The 14,658-nt window shown below is 43.0% G+C and overlaps 1 protein-coding gene and 1 non-coding gene across 10 annotated transcripts in view; one reads left to right on the plus strand and one right to left on the minus strand.

Annotated features, from left to right (window-relative positions):
* Positions 1 to 14,658, minus strand: part of MITF (melanocyte inducing transcription factor) — a 247,335-nt gene that overhangs the window by 88,433 nt on the left and 144,244 nt on the right. The gene's annotated exons all lie outside the window — the stretch shown is intronic.
* LOC118668726 lies at positions 4,425 to 4,527 on the plus strand. The gene has a single exon (XR_004971733.1). It is a non-coding gene; the product is annotated as a U6 spliceosomal RNA (small nuclear RNA).

Consider the following 14,658-nt stretch of genomic DNA (forward strand, 5'->3'; position numbering starts at 1 on the left):
TTGCTGGCCAAAGGGCACAAATATTTTGTTACAAGATGCTTAAGGTCTGAGGACCTGAGGTACATACAGTGTAGAGGCTGTATGGAATGATTCTTCTCATTAAAAAAAAAAAGGTAACTATGTGAGGTGACAGATGTGTTATGTAGCTTGATTTTAACCATTTAACCAATACATACATGAAGATATATACCCAAATATATGCCATTTGTGTCAATTATACCTGAACAAAGTTGGGGGGAAAATAAAACCATTTAAGAGATTTAAGCATAAAATAGGTTTTAAAAAAGTAGATCAGAATACATGAATGATACATGAGTTTGATAATACAGCATTTTTAAAAATACAGACTACAAAGTGGAAAATGCTTGTAATAAGAGTACATTAAAGAGGATACAAAAATGTACTTACATTCTAATTTAAAATAAGAACAGCCTGTGCATGCTCACAGTACGCATGACTACAGGGAATGCCTAGAGATGTTCCTAGTTGCCACGTTGCCAGAGTCGGAGTGGAATTACAGATAAATTTCTTTTTCAGTCTTTCCCCTGCTAAGCTAAATAAAGCCATAATGATTTTTCCGAATGGCAAACTATATGCTGCTAATTTCAGAAAATGAAAAAATGGCCTGAGTGATCAAAGTCACCATTTGGCTAGAAAAGGGGACTGGATCCGAGGGGAACGCAGGGACTGCCTCCAGCGCAGGGGTGCCCGGAGTCTTCAGAATCCAGAGCAACCCAACCCTCTTTTTTTCATTGTTTCCTCCAGACACACATAGAGTGGACAATGTTGATACCCTGCTTATGAGTAAACCATGTACTCATCCACATAATAAAAGTAGCCATTACTCAAAATAATCTATTCACCTGGTAGAAGATCAGCAAAACTAAACTGTACTAGTACTTCCCTAAACGAAGAAAAAAAGGGCAGGGTGGGGCACTATTTAAAATAAATAAATAAACAGTCTTAGCATTCAGAGCCTGTCAGGTTAGGACATTTCCAGAGATGCTGATCCTTGTGATAGGAACATGAGCAACTCTTTGTGCAGCAGCAAATGCAGCTGTGGAATAATTGCACTAATTAGCTGCCCACTGGCTGTGATTTGGCGGGGGGAGGAGGGGGGAGAGGATGAGGTCGGGGGAATCCTGTCAATTAACAGTAAAGCATTCTGGAGACTCCTTAAGTTAAAATTACAAGTTACCAACCACATTAAGGCTTTGGACTTTAAAGTTGATAACAATGTCATTTAAAGTATTTACTGAACCTCTCACAGCCAGTTGGCCTGGAGGTCAAATCCCCCTAGTATTAACTACAACAATCAAGGCTTAACTACAACAAGACTGCGCACAAAGACCACTAGGGGGTGCACCAAGAAAGCATAAAAAATGCGGAGACAAAGAAACAGGACAAAACTGTCAATGGAGGATATTGAGTTCAGAACCACACTTTTAAGGTCTCTCAAGAACTGTCTAGAAGCCACCAATAAAGTTATTGAGATCTACAAGAAATCTAATGAGACCCTCGATGTTATGATAAAGAACCAACTAGAAATTAAGCATACACGGACTGAAATAACGAATATTATACAGACTCCCAACAGCAGACCAGAGGAGCGCAAGAATCAAGGCAAAGATTTGAAATGCGAAGAAGCAAAAAACACCCAACCAGAAAAGCAAAATGAAAAAAGAATCTGAAAATACGAAGATAGTGTAAGGAGCCTCTGGGACAGCTTCAAGCGTACCAACATCAGAATTATAGGGGTGCCAGAAGATGAGAGAGAGCAAGATATTGAAAACCTATTTGAAGAAATAATGACAGAAAACTTCCCCTACCTGGTGAAAGAAATAGACTTACAAGTCCAGGAAGCGCAGAGAACCCCAAACAAAAGGAATCCAAAGAGGCCCATACCAAGACACATCATAATTAAAATGCCAAGAGCAAAAGACAAAGAGAGAATCTTAAAAGCATCAAGAGAAAGAAACTTAGTTACCTACAAGGGAGCACCCATACGACTGTCAGTTGATTTCTCAACAGAAACTTTGCAGGCCAGAAGGGAGTGGCAAGAAATATTCAAAGTGATGAATGCCAAGAACCTACAACCAAGATTATTTTATCCAGCAAAGCTATCATTCAGAACTGAAGGTCAGATAAAGAGCTTCACAGATAAGGAAAAGCTAAAGGAGTTCATCACCACCAAACCAGTATTATATGAAATGCTGAAAGGTATCCTTTAAGAAGAGGAAGAAGAAGAAAAAGGTAAAGATACTAATTATGAACAACAAATATGCATCTATCAACAAGTGAATCTAAGAATCAAGTGAATAAATAATCTGATGAACAGAATGAACTGGTGATTATAATGGAATCAGGGACATAGAAAGGGAATGGACTCACTATTCTTGGGGTGGAAAGGAGTGTGGGAGATGTGGGAAGAGACTGGACAAAAATTGTGCACCTATGGATGAGGACAGTGGGGGGGTGAGGACAGTGGGGGGGAAGGGCAGAGGGTGGGGTGGGAACTGGGTGGAGGGGAACTATGGGGGGAAGAAAGAGGAACAAATGTAATAATCTGAACAATAAAGATTTAATAAAAAATAAATAAAAATAAAGTATTTACTGAACTATCCAATCAGAAAATAAACCATATTGAGGCAGTAGATCCATGTAAATAAAAGGAAACCCCACTAAGAAAACCTAGCAGAGCTCACTAGTTGACATTATTAACAAATCTTCCAAAAATAAAGTGCAAAGGAAGATTGCAGTTACTTCATTGCACACCTCCCTGTGGGATATTTCTATGTCATTAAGATAACTCCAGGTTCTCAGCTTCACTTTCAACCTTTTAAACATCCCTTTCTCTTTGAAATAATTGAATCTGTAATGATCACCTTATAGACAAAAATGAAGATATCCACACTTCTAAATGTTAGCAGGACAAATAAGCATAAATGTTTTAAACTCATAATTGAGGTGAGAACATTACAAGTGACCACAAAGCATATTTTTTTTCTTTTTTAAAAAATGTTTATTGAATTTATTGGGGTGACATTGGTTAGTAAAATAATATAGGTTTCAGTACAATTCTATAATACAACCTTGCAGAAGTGACTTTTCCAATTATTAGCTTCTTTTAAAAAAATCTTAGTTTTTAAACTGCCTATTGTAAAATAAGACCCTGATACTGAAGTCTATGCTGTAAGTAAGCAAGGAGAGCTGTCCAAATGCATTTAATTCTAGAAGCTAACTGAACTCATCCAGGGCCAGAGAAGCTCAACCTGCCTTAGATAATCCTAATTCCATGAGTCTGATTCCTTTTAATCAGATTATGTAAAGGTCATATATTCAATAAATACAGGGTGTCCCCAAAAAATGTACACACACTATAACAGCTGACAGCTCAACTTTCAAAATGAAATGTCTTTTAGTAAACACTGCCTTTATAATTATTCAAAGTGTGTGTATACATTTTGGAAAGACACCCTTCAGTTAGGGAGTGCTTCCTCTCTGCCAGGTGCGGGGCTACCTGGTCTCTGATCTCAGAGTTTAAAGCCATGGACATACAGTTTGGATGAGATGCCTTAAAATGAAGTCAGTTGTCTAGATTGTCTGACTGTTACCTAGTTCCATGTGGGAAGGCACACACTCGCCATAAGAAATCACCGTTTGGAAGCCCAGAGGCCAAAGCCTGTGCTGGCTCTCACAGGACGCACTGAAGCCACTCACACCTCCCTGAGACGTGGGCATCACGGCACAGTGAGCTGTGCCTGACATCAATGGGGCTGGCATTCTAGTTCAGTCCCTGGTGAGCAGTGATTTTTAAGGAGCCCTTCCACCTCTCCGAGCCTCTCCAGAATGTTCTTCCCAAAGGTACGGTGTTGATTAAATGAGCTTGTTAACTAAGTTAAAGTGCTTGACCCAGCAGTTGGAATATGGAAACAGGTAGCCACAGATACGTGAGGACCTGTGCTCCAAATTATTTGGTATATTCTAAATTCAAATAGTTAATTCCACTGCCTTCATTGACCACTTAAATATATCAGAAATCCCATGCAATCCATTAACCCAGCATCTAAGCACTATCTGCCTGCCTACTCCTCACCAGTGACAGTGCTGCCAAACCCTTTACGAGGCCTATGGCTCAGGCTCTGGCCTCCACACCAGGGTCTCGTGGTAGGAGACTGGAGGTCAGTTGGAACTTGTTCTCTAGGCTGAAGGAGCTGATAAACTTTCCCCTGCATTTCCTCTTTTCATTTCCTCACACAGAATCAAGCTCTGCCATTTGCTAACTTGTAAGTGTGGCCAAGTTAGTCCATCTCTGAGCTTCGATTTCTCTTATTTATAAAGAGTATTTATATTTAATACACCTGCCTGTCAGCACTGTGATGAAGATTAAAATTTGTAATAGAGGTAAAAAGCTAAGCATATGATGCTCATTTTGGCAGCACATCACTAAAGTTGGAACAATGCACAGAAGATGAGCATGGCCCCTGCAAGGATGGCATGCGAATTCGTCCAGCAGCCCACATTTTTTTAGTTGTACACTTGAAACCAGAATGGTCTTGTAAACCAATGAAACCCCAATAAATTCAATTTTAAAAAAGCTAAGCACATGACTAAAACATAGTCCAATAAATGGGAACACAGTTCAAAAATCAGTAAAAAAGAAAGAAAGAAAGAGAGAGAGAGAGAGAGAGAGAGAGAGAGAGAGAGAGAGAGAGAGAGAGAGAGAGAGAGGAAGGAAGGAAGAGTAGAAAACTGAACATGCTACTTCATTCCTGATGCAAGTCTGGACCATAGCAGATCCGTCTTTTAGGGTTTAGGCATCCGTATTTAAATCAGAGAACTTGACAAAGTGTTCAAAGGTGAAGAGAGAAGATAATTTATCCTGCAATTATCCCGAGTCATAAAGTAAAAGTCCTAGTATCTTTCTCCAGGAAAAATTAATATTCATTATAATCATTCAGTTGATAGAGCTCCAAGCCTAGCACTTGCCTGCACTAGGGCACATTGGAAGTCTGCACAGGAAAGTACAACGTGATGTTCACATCCACAGCGGAGACACAGAAAGGCACAATAACATCAGCTTCGCAAAGTACGAGTGAGAAAGCTATGTCAAGGAGGGGCTAAGCCACTGGGTTTCCAAACGCACAAGGTTGGCTGTCAAAAAATCAGCGAAGTACCTATCTAAAATCACAATGCCCAGTCTCCACCCTTAGAAATTGAGTTCAGTTTAGGTAAGTCCCAGGAATCAATATGTCTACAAAAATTCTACAGTTGCCCTGGCCAATATGGCTCAGTTGGTTGGGCGTGTTCTATGCACAGAATGTTGCTCGTTCAATTCCCGGTCAGGGCACATGCCCAGGTTTTGGGCTCAATTCCTGGCAAGAGGTGTACATGAGGCAGTTAATTGATATTCCCTCTCACATCAATGTTTCTTTCTCTCCCACTCCCTCTCTCTCTAAAAATCAATAAAAAAATCTTTAAAAAATATTCTGCAGTTGATTCTGATGTCTAGCCATGTTTGGAAACTAATAGTCAAGCACCCAGGTTCACCCAGCCCTTTAGTTGCAGCTGGCATGTGAACCCACATCTATGGTTCTTAGAACAGATTACTTCCGTCCTTCTCTGAGTAAATTTGCATTCCATGCCCACCTCCAGAAGCCTGACGGGAGCTCTGAAGAGTCCTTCCAATACAGAATCAATGTGTGGAATGAGATGGAATAGGAGAACTGCTCAGCCTGCCAAGGGGCCCTAAACCCAGGCAGACAAAAACATCAGTCCAGAAAATGCCTGTGGACCTTTATGGTTACAACAGAACTACATTATCACAACTAAAAGGAACACAGGCTGTATCTACGGAAACTGCCCTGACCAGATTGTTCTGTCAACTAGAAGAAATTCTCAGGAGTCTTTTGAAAGTGCCTTCGAGTGCAAAACTCACTGAAGTGTGCACGGGAAAATGGATATGTCTTTCTAGATGACACTCGAACACTTTGGAATGATTGCACATCTTTCCAGTCCTTCCAGAGCAATCACTTTGCAATTTTAAGGATGACTTTTTCACCACGTACCATGTAGGCAAGTACCAATAAGAAAATATTTGAATCGAAATAAGAAAGTAAGAAACTATCATTTGTACTTAAAATAGCCAAGAGTCTAACCATGGAAATGTGAAAGTACCAGATTTCACAGTTCGGCTTCAAAAATTGAGATCTTCTGGACTTTTGCCACCTTGGGTTTTACTGGTCAAAACTCAAACCAAAAAATGAAGACCTGCCAAAATTCCAGCATTTCCCAGTAATATTACCAGCCCAAAGTACCAATACTACCAGTTTCTGGTGCAGAAAAAATAAAAAAGGCTTGCAGGGTGTAGCTAGTCTTTCTCCTCTTCTTTCCTTCGACAAATATTTGAATGTTTTCCAAAGGCCAGGTTCTCTGACTTGAGGGACATCACAGTGTCCACAGTGGATGGGACTCCTGCCTCTGGGGCTGTGTGCCTTTCACTGACAGGAGGAGGAAAACATACTAAAAAGTAAGAATCAGCAATAATATATACGTTAAAACCTGAAATCTCCTTTGTTCAACAAGTAGACCCCATTAGTTGATAAAAATTGGAGGCTCTCATATATTTAAGATCAATATTCCTTAACTTAGACCTTTAGCAGGTACCATTAAGAGTAATCTCAATAACTGATTAGCTCAAAATCAGGAGAACCGTAATAATGTTCCTAATACATCAATATTCTTCTAAAAGAGGGTACAAAAAAATGCCTGGTGCACGAAATTTGTGCACTGGGGAGTTGGGCAGGTCCCTCAGCCTGGCCTGTGCCCTTTTGCAGTCCAGGACCCCTCGCAGTCTAGGACTCGTCGGGAGATGTCTGCCTGCTGGCTTAGGCCCGATCTCCCCAGGGATCAGGCCTAAGCCAGCGTCAGACAACCCTCTCACAGTTCGGGACTCTCGCAGTCCGAGACCTCTCGCTCCCTACCATCTGCCTGCAGCAAAGGCGGGAGAGGCTCCCGCCACTGCCACTGTGCTTGCCAGCCATGAGCTCGGCTTCTGGCTGAGCGGTGCTCCCCCTCTGGGAGCACACTAACCACCAGGGGGCAGCTCCTGCATTGAGCGACCCGTCGTTCTGGTCGTTCCACCATAAAGGTCACTTAGGCTTTTATTATATAGATATGTGTGCATATATACATATGTGTATATGTATATATTCCATCATTTTTATTATGTAGTTTTGTACATCTTGCATACTATAATATTAGTCCAGTGGCACATGTACACAATCTACACCAGGGGTGGGCAAACTTTTTGACTTGGGGGCCACAATGGGTTCTTAAACTGGACTGGAGGGCCGGAACAAAAGCATGGATGGAGTATTTGTGTGAACTAATATAAATTCAAAGTAAACATCATTACATAAAAGGGTACGGTCTTTTTTTCAATAGTTTTATTCATTTCAAACGGGCTGGATCCGGCCTGCAGGCCGTAGTTTGCCCACGGCTGATCTACACTAATAAAAGACAAAGATGCTAATTGACCGTACCTTTGCTATGCCCCAAGCCACGCCCACCAGCCAATCAGAGAGACTATATGCAAACCAAGATGGCGGCCGGCAGCCACGGAGCTGGAGCAAGCAGTAGGTTTGGTTACCCGGGCAATGGAGGAAGCCAAGCTTCCCACCTGTCCTGAGCCGGCTATGGCCTCTGCTCATGCAACAAAGTTTCAATTATAGAAGACAAATAAATCCAAGATACCTGCTTCCAGCCAGCCTCCACTGGGAGCTTGGGTGGCTGGGGGCTTAGCTAGCCTGAAAACGACACTCAGCCCCTCACCCAGACTGGCCAGGCACCACAGCACGACCCCCCCCCCGCCCCCAGAAGGGGCTGTGGCCAGCCTGCAAACGGCCCTCAGCCCCTCACCCAGGATAGCCAGGCACCCCAATGGGGACCCCCACACTGAAGGGGCTGTGGCTAACCTGCAAACAGCCATCAGCCCCTCACCCAGGCTGACCAGGCACCCCAGTGGGGACTCCCACCCTGACGGGGCTGTGGCCAGCCTGCAAACAGCCATCAACCCCTCACCCAGGCTGGCCAGGAACCCCAAGGGGATCCCCACCCTGAAGGGGCTGTGGCCAGCCTGCAAAAAGCCATCAGCAACTCACCCAGGCTGGCCACACCCTCATGGGATGAGGGTCCCTGCTGGGGGGCTTGGCCAGTCTGCAAACAGCATCAGCCCCTCACCCAGGCTGGCCAGGCACCCCAGCAGGGACCCCCACCCTGAAGGGGCTGTGGCCAGCCTGCAAACAGCCAACAGCCACTCACACAGGCTGGCCACACCCTCATGGGGTGAGGGTCCCTACTGTGGGGCTTGGCCAGCCTGAAAACTGCCATCAGACACTCACCTAAACTGGCCAGGCACCCCAGCAGGATCATCCTACCCTGAAGGGGTGTGGCCAGCCTGAAAATAGCCCTCAGCCAGGCTGGCCAGGTAACCCAGTGGGGACCCCCACCCTGAAGGGGGTATGACCAGTCTGAAAATGGCCATCAGCCCCTCACCCAGGCTGGCCAGGAACTGCAGCAGGACCCCTAACCTGATCTGGGACATCCTTCAGGGCAAACTAGCCGGCCCCCACCCGTGTACCAGGCCTCTATCTACACTAATAAAAGACAAAGATGCTAACTGACCATACCTTTGCTACACCCCAAGCCATGCCCACCAGCCAATCAGAGTGACTATATGCAAATTAACCCAACTAAGATGGCGGCTAGCAGCCACAGAGCTGGAGCAAGCAGGAGGCTTGGTTGCCTGGGTGATGGAGGACGCCAAGCTTCCCGCCTGTCCTGAACTGGCTGTGACCTCCGCTCATGCAACGAAGTTTCAATTATAGAAGACAAATAAATCCCAGATACCTGCTTCCAGCCAGCCTCCACTGGGAGCTTGGGTGGCTGGGGGCTGTGGCCAACCTGCAAACAGCCCTCAGCCCCTCACCCAGGCTGGCCAGGCACCCCAGTGGGGATCCTCACCCTGAAGCAGCTGTGGCCAGCCTGCAAACACCCATCAGCCCCTTACCCAGGCTGGCCAGGCACCCCAGGTGGACACCCACCCTGAAGGGGCTGTGGCCAGCCTGCAAACAGCCATCAGCCCCTCACCCAGGCTGGCCAGACACTCCTATATAATAAAAGGGTAATATGCAAATGGACCCTCACCGCAGAACCACTTGGAATGACTGGTCACTATGACACACACTGACCACCAGGAGGCAGGTGCTCAATGCAGGAGCTGCACCCTGGTGGTCAGTGTGCTCTCACAAGGGGAGCTCTGCTCAGCCAACAAGCCAGGCTGACGGCTGCCAGTACAGCAGTGGTGATGGAAGCCTCTCCTATCTCCTCAGCAGCGCTAAGGATGTCCGACTGCAGCTTAGGCCTGCTCCCCGCTGGCAAGTAGACATCCCCCGAGGGCTCCCGGGCTGCCAGCAGGATGTCTGACTGCCAGCTTAGGCCCAATCCCCCAGGGAACGGGCCTAAGCCAGCAGGTAGTCATCCCCCGAGGGGTCCCAGACTGCGAGAGGGCACAGGCCGGGCTGAAGGACCTCCCCTGAGTGCACAAATTTTTGTGCACTGGGCCTCTAGTTTATAAAATAAAAAAATATATATATTAAGAGAGTTTGATTGAAAAAAACTCTTTAACTAGGAGTGATGAGGAAAAATGTTTAACAGATATCAGTAACATATGAACAATGTTCTTTCAGGCAACTTTTATCATCAGAATTTTTAAAATTTGGTTATTTTCACCACTCCCAAAGAGTTTCTCACTTCTATACACTCCAACTAAGGAGACGGTCCATCTCAAAATTTTCAACCAAGGATATGAGGATGCCATTTCCTCACTTTACAACTACACTGTTTTCCATTCCCAAAGATGGCACTATGGTGTTGCATATTCTTAGCACTCTACTCCCTTCAAGAAACTGTGTCCGAGAGTCAGAGCATCACATGGTTCTAAAGCAGATGGGGTTGGTGTAGCCCACACTCAAGCTTTCTGTCTTCACACCAAGCCTCCTTCTACTAGACCACACTCTGCTCCCATTCACACCCAGTTGCCGTGTCTTAAAAGGTTCTGAAAAATGCATCCCCTATAAGTGTGTGTAATTGGCACGGCGTGGCATGATATCCCACCTAGAGTATTTTAGAAGGGAGAACTTTTTATCCCAAACTTGGATAATCTAATGACAGAACTCAGTTATCAGTGTGAAAATAATTGCAAGGATCTTTTCAAAGACAGAAAGCCCTTCTATCCTTACTCAAACAACTGCCTCAGGCACACGGTATGCTCTGTGGACTTGTCTGGACCACATCCTAATAGGTCAGAGAAGACTGGGAAGCTTTACCCTACCATCACTTAATAGTTATTGCATGCTGACCAAGTTTGCATACTGTGTGGAAATTGAGGCAGAAGTACAAATTGTGGTCTCAGGAGCAGTCCAGGTGAAGGAGGCAGCCTGACGCATAGGAGTGATGGCCTATGGTTGTCACATGTCATTGATGCCTGCTCAGGATCCTGTCACACTTCTTTGGCAAAATACCTTGATTTCACTTTGAAGAACCAGCCTGCTCACTTTCAGTTCATGAGGATATGGTGGTGCTAGTAACTCCAGGTATAGAAACACACCCAGGCTGGCCAATCACATTGAAGTTCGTGCTACAAGATCATCCAATGAGTCAGCTCTATGCCCTTGACTAGAACTACTGGGATAAAATAACTCTCTTTAAAGTTGGGAAAGTGGTAGAATGTAAATCTGAAATTTCCTGGACCTATCTGGAAAAAGAAAAAAGCCAAACCAGAAGAAAGAGGGAACAGAGAACTGAAAACAAAGAAGAATAAAGAAGGAGCTGGTGTTTGGATGACAGTGAGCACCTGAATCAAACCATCCCTGAAGACTTGAAAAGGCTGAATGCTGGATGTTGATTTACAAGGGCCAATATCCATTTCTGATTAGGCCATTTGATGTGCTCTGGTGTACCACAAATAGTTTTTGTGACATTTTAGAAAATACCAGCAACTAGCAGGATACGAAATTAACACCCAGAAATCTATGGCATTTTTATACACCAATAACAAATTCACAGAAAGAGAAACTAAAATAAAAATCCCATTAACCATTGCAACAAAAAAAGTTAAGATACCTAGGAATAAACTTAACTAAGGAGGTAAAAAAACTGTACTTGGAAAACTACGGGACGTTGAAAAAAGAGATAGAGGAAGATATAAACAAGTGGAAGAATATATCATGTTCATGGATTGGTAGAATCAACATCATTAAAATGTCCATACTACCCAAAGCAATCTATAGATTCAATGCACTCCCCATTAAAATACCAACGGCCTACTTCACAGATCTAGAACAAACTCTCCAAAAATTTATATGGAATTAAAAAAGACCCAGAACAGCCGCGGCAATCCTGAGAAAGAAGAACAAAATTGGAGGGATCACAATACCAGATATCAAGCTATATTACAAAGCCACTGTTCTCAAAACTGCCTCATACTGGTACAAGAACAGACATATAGACCAGTAGAACAGAACAGAGACCCCAGAAAGACCCAAGCCATTATGCTCAATTAATATTTGACAAAGGAGGCAAGAGCACAGAATGGAGTCAAGACAGTCACTTCAATAAATGGTGTTGGAAAAACTAGACCGATAAAAGCAAAAAAACATGAAACTAGACCACCAACTCACACCATACACAACAATAAACTCAAACTGGATAAAAGACTTAAATGTACGATGGGAAACCATAAAAATCTTAGGAGAATCCATGGGCAGTAAAATATCAGACATATCTCATAGCAATTTCTTTACCGACACATCTCTTAAGACAATGGAAACTAAGGAGAAAATAAACAAGTGGGACGACATCAAAACAAAAAGCTTCTGCACAGCAAAAGAAACCATTAACAAAACAACAAGAGAGCCCACTGCATGGGAGAACATATTTGCCAATGTTATCTCCGATAAGGGTTTAATCTCCAAAATTTACAGGGAACTCATACAACTTAATAAAAGGAAGATAAACAATCCAGCAAAACAATGGGCAAAGGACCTAAATAGATACTTTTCGAAAGTGGACATACACAAGGTCAAGAGACATATGAAAACATGCTCAAAGTCACTAATCATCTGAGAGATGCAAATCAAAACAACAATGAGGTGCCATCTCACACTCCTGTCAGACTGGCTGTCATCAACAAATCAACAAACAAGTGCTGGCAAGGATGTGGAGAAAAAGGAACCCTCGTGCACTGCTGGTGGGAATGCAGACTGGTGCAGCCACTGTGAAGAACAGTATGGAGTTTCCTCAAAAAGTTAAAAATGGAACTCCCATTTCACCCAGTGATCCCACTTCTGGGAATATATCCCAAGAAACCAGAAACACCAATCAGAAAAGACATATGCACCCCTATGTTCATAGCAGCAGAATTTATAATAGCTAAGATTTCGAAACAGCCTAAGTGCCCATCAGCAGATGAGTGGATTAAAAAGCTGTGGTACATCTACACAATGGAATACTATGCTGCTGTAAAAAAGAAAGAACTCTTACCATTTGCAACAGCATGGATGGACCTGGAGAACATTATGCTAAGAAAAATAATCCAGTTGGAGAAAGATAAATATCACATGATCTCACTCATTTGTGGAATATAATGAACAACTGATGAACAAAAATAGATACAGAGACACAGAAGCATCGAACAGACAGTCAAACCTTAGAGGGAAGTCAGGGGAAGGGAGGCGTGGTAAGAGATCAACCAAAGGACTTGTGTGCATGCATATAAGTATAACCAATGGACACAGACAGTAGGGGAATAAAGGCATGTGCTAGGGGGCAGGGGTGGGCGGGGAGAAGTCAATGAGGGGGAAAGGAGACATATGTAATAATTTCAACAATAAAGAATTAAAAAGAAAGAGAGAGATATAGGATTCTTTGAAACTTCTGCCATCATGTTCCCTGGAATTTGTAATGGCAGGAGCCCCAGCAGCCATATTGGACCATGACGATGAGGCCCCTAAACTTAGTGATGGAGCTGGAATATACCTGGTTATTCATGAAGACAGGAATTTTTGTTTTATTCACATTTCTATTCCTCAGCACCTAGAAGAATATGTGGCACATAGTAGGATGAATAAATACATGTTCAATGGGTAAATTTGGTGTCTCTATCCTAACAAATACCCCACCTCATAAAGTCAGATAATACTAGAACCTTGGTGTTGGAAGACCTTCACTCAAACCATTTGCTTAAATCATCCAGTGACAGAGATACGTTTTTTCCAAGGAGATCTGAGTTCTAGAGACCATATTTCCTTAATTCTAAGACAAATTTTCCCTTTGCACTTTAAGACTTTCCAAATCAAAACAGATCTTATAATCAATGTATATATTTAATAGAGTTTTCTCCTCCCTCAAACAGTTGCCTTATAATCAATAGCTAATTCAACATAAGGAAATACACTTGATAGACAATTCTGTAGCATTGGACTCTTCGTGGCCCCTCAATAGCTGAAATGAGTTAAAGTTTGGGTAATTCAGAAATCTGGGCTTGGAGAAGCCCGTCCATAAAAAGGCCGAGGAAGAAATGTCAACTGATTCAGGATCTTGAATGAAAATCCACAGGACAGACAGGGAGCAGCATAGGCCCTGGAGCCGGCACACCCAGGCTGACTCCTGGTTCTCCCCCTTCAGCTATGTGACTTCACCTGCCCACACCTCCATGCTCTCATCTGCAAAACAGGCAGGAAAAAGTACCTGTCATCCAGCGGATATAAGAAGCAAATGTGTTAATGAGCCGTGGTCAACACCCCATACAGTCAGTAAAAGCTTGGCTAGGACTTCTTCGCCATGCGTTTTAATTCCTGCACTCGCACCCTTTGAACATCTCAGTATCTCACAACTAGTGGAAACTGAAGTGATTTTCTAGGAAGCCCAAACTCTTAGAATGTTGCTATGCTGTGCCTTTCTTTCCTAGAGGAAAATACAAAAGAAACAATTAACTCACAGTGTGTGCCCTCCCTGAAATAACAGGCACAAAGAAGTTAATGGGCAACAGCTCAGTGGACAAGGTCTGTCAGCGATATGTGCTAAGAATTTCATTCTGCGAGTCTGCAGGGGAAGCATGCTCCCACGGCAAGTATTTCTGTTAACCAGAACAAAACTTCAAAGTAATTAAGCAAAAAGTAGTTGAAATCAAGATGAACTTGGGCACTCATTCAAGGGTGACAACACCACTGTGCATCAGAATGACACGTTTAGCCATTCACAACATCCAGCAATTTAAAATTAATATTTTAAAAATTATTATGTTATAGAGGACATTCTTATGAAGTATGAATCACAAGGAGTGATTATCATTTCACTATTATCTGCTTTACAAAGTAGAAATTTAAACGTTTTTAGCATGATGCCATTTTAAAGACATAATTATACATGTATATACTTTGTTCATAGAAATTATCTGTCATTTTAAAGAGATAAGTAATTAAACTGTTTTAATGACATACAGCATGAAAAAAATCTATAAAAGTAAACTCGATGCAGCAAAAACAGCACAAGAAATTTGAAATCATTTTAATAGCTTCTATAAGATCTTTTAAGATA

Source organism: Myotis myotis, unplaced genomic scaffold (assembly GCF_014108235.1).
Source record: "Myotis myotis isolate mMyoMyo1 unplaced genomic scaffold, mMyoMyo1.p scaffold_m19_p_13, whole genome shotgun sequence".
NCBI lineage: Eukaryota > Metazoa > Chordata > Mammalia > Chiroptera > Vespertilionidae > Myotis > Myotis myotis.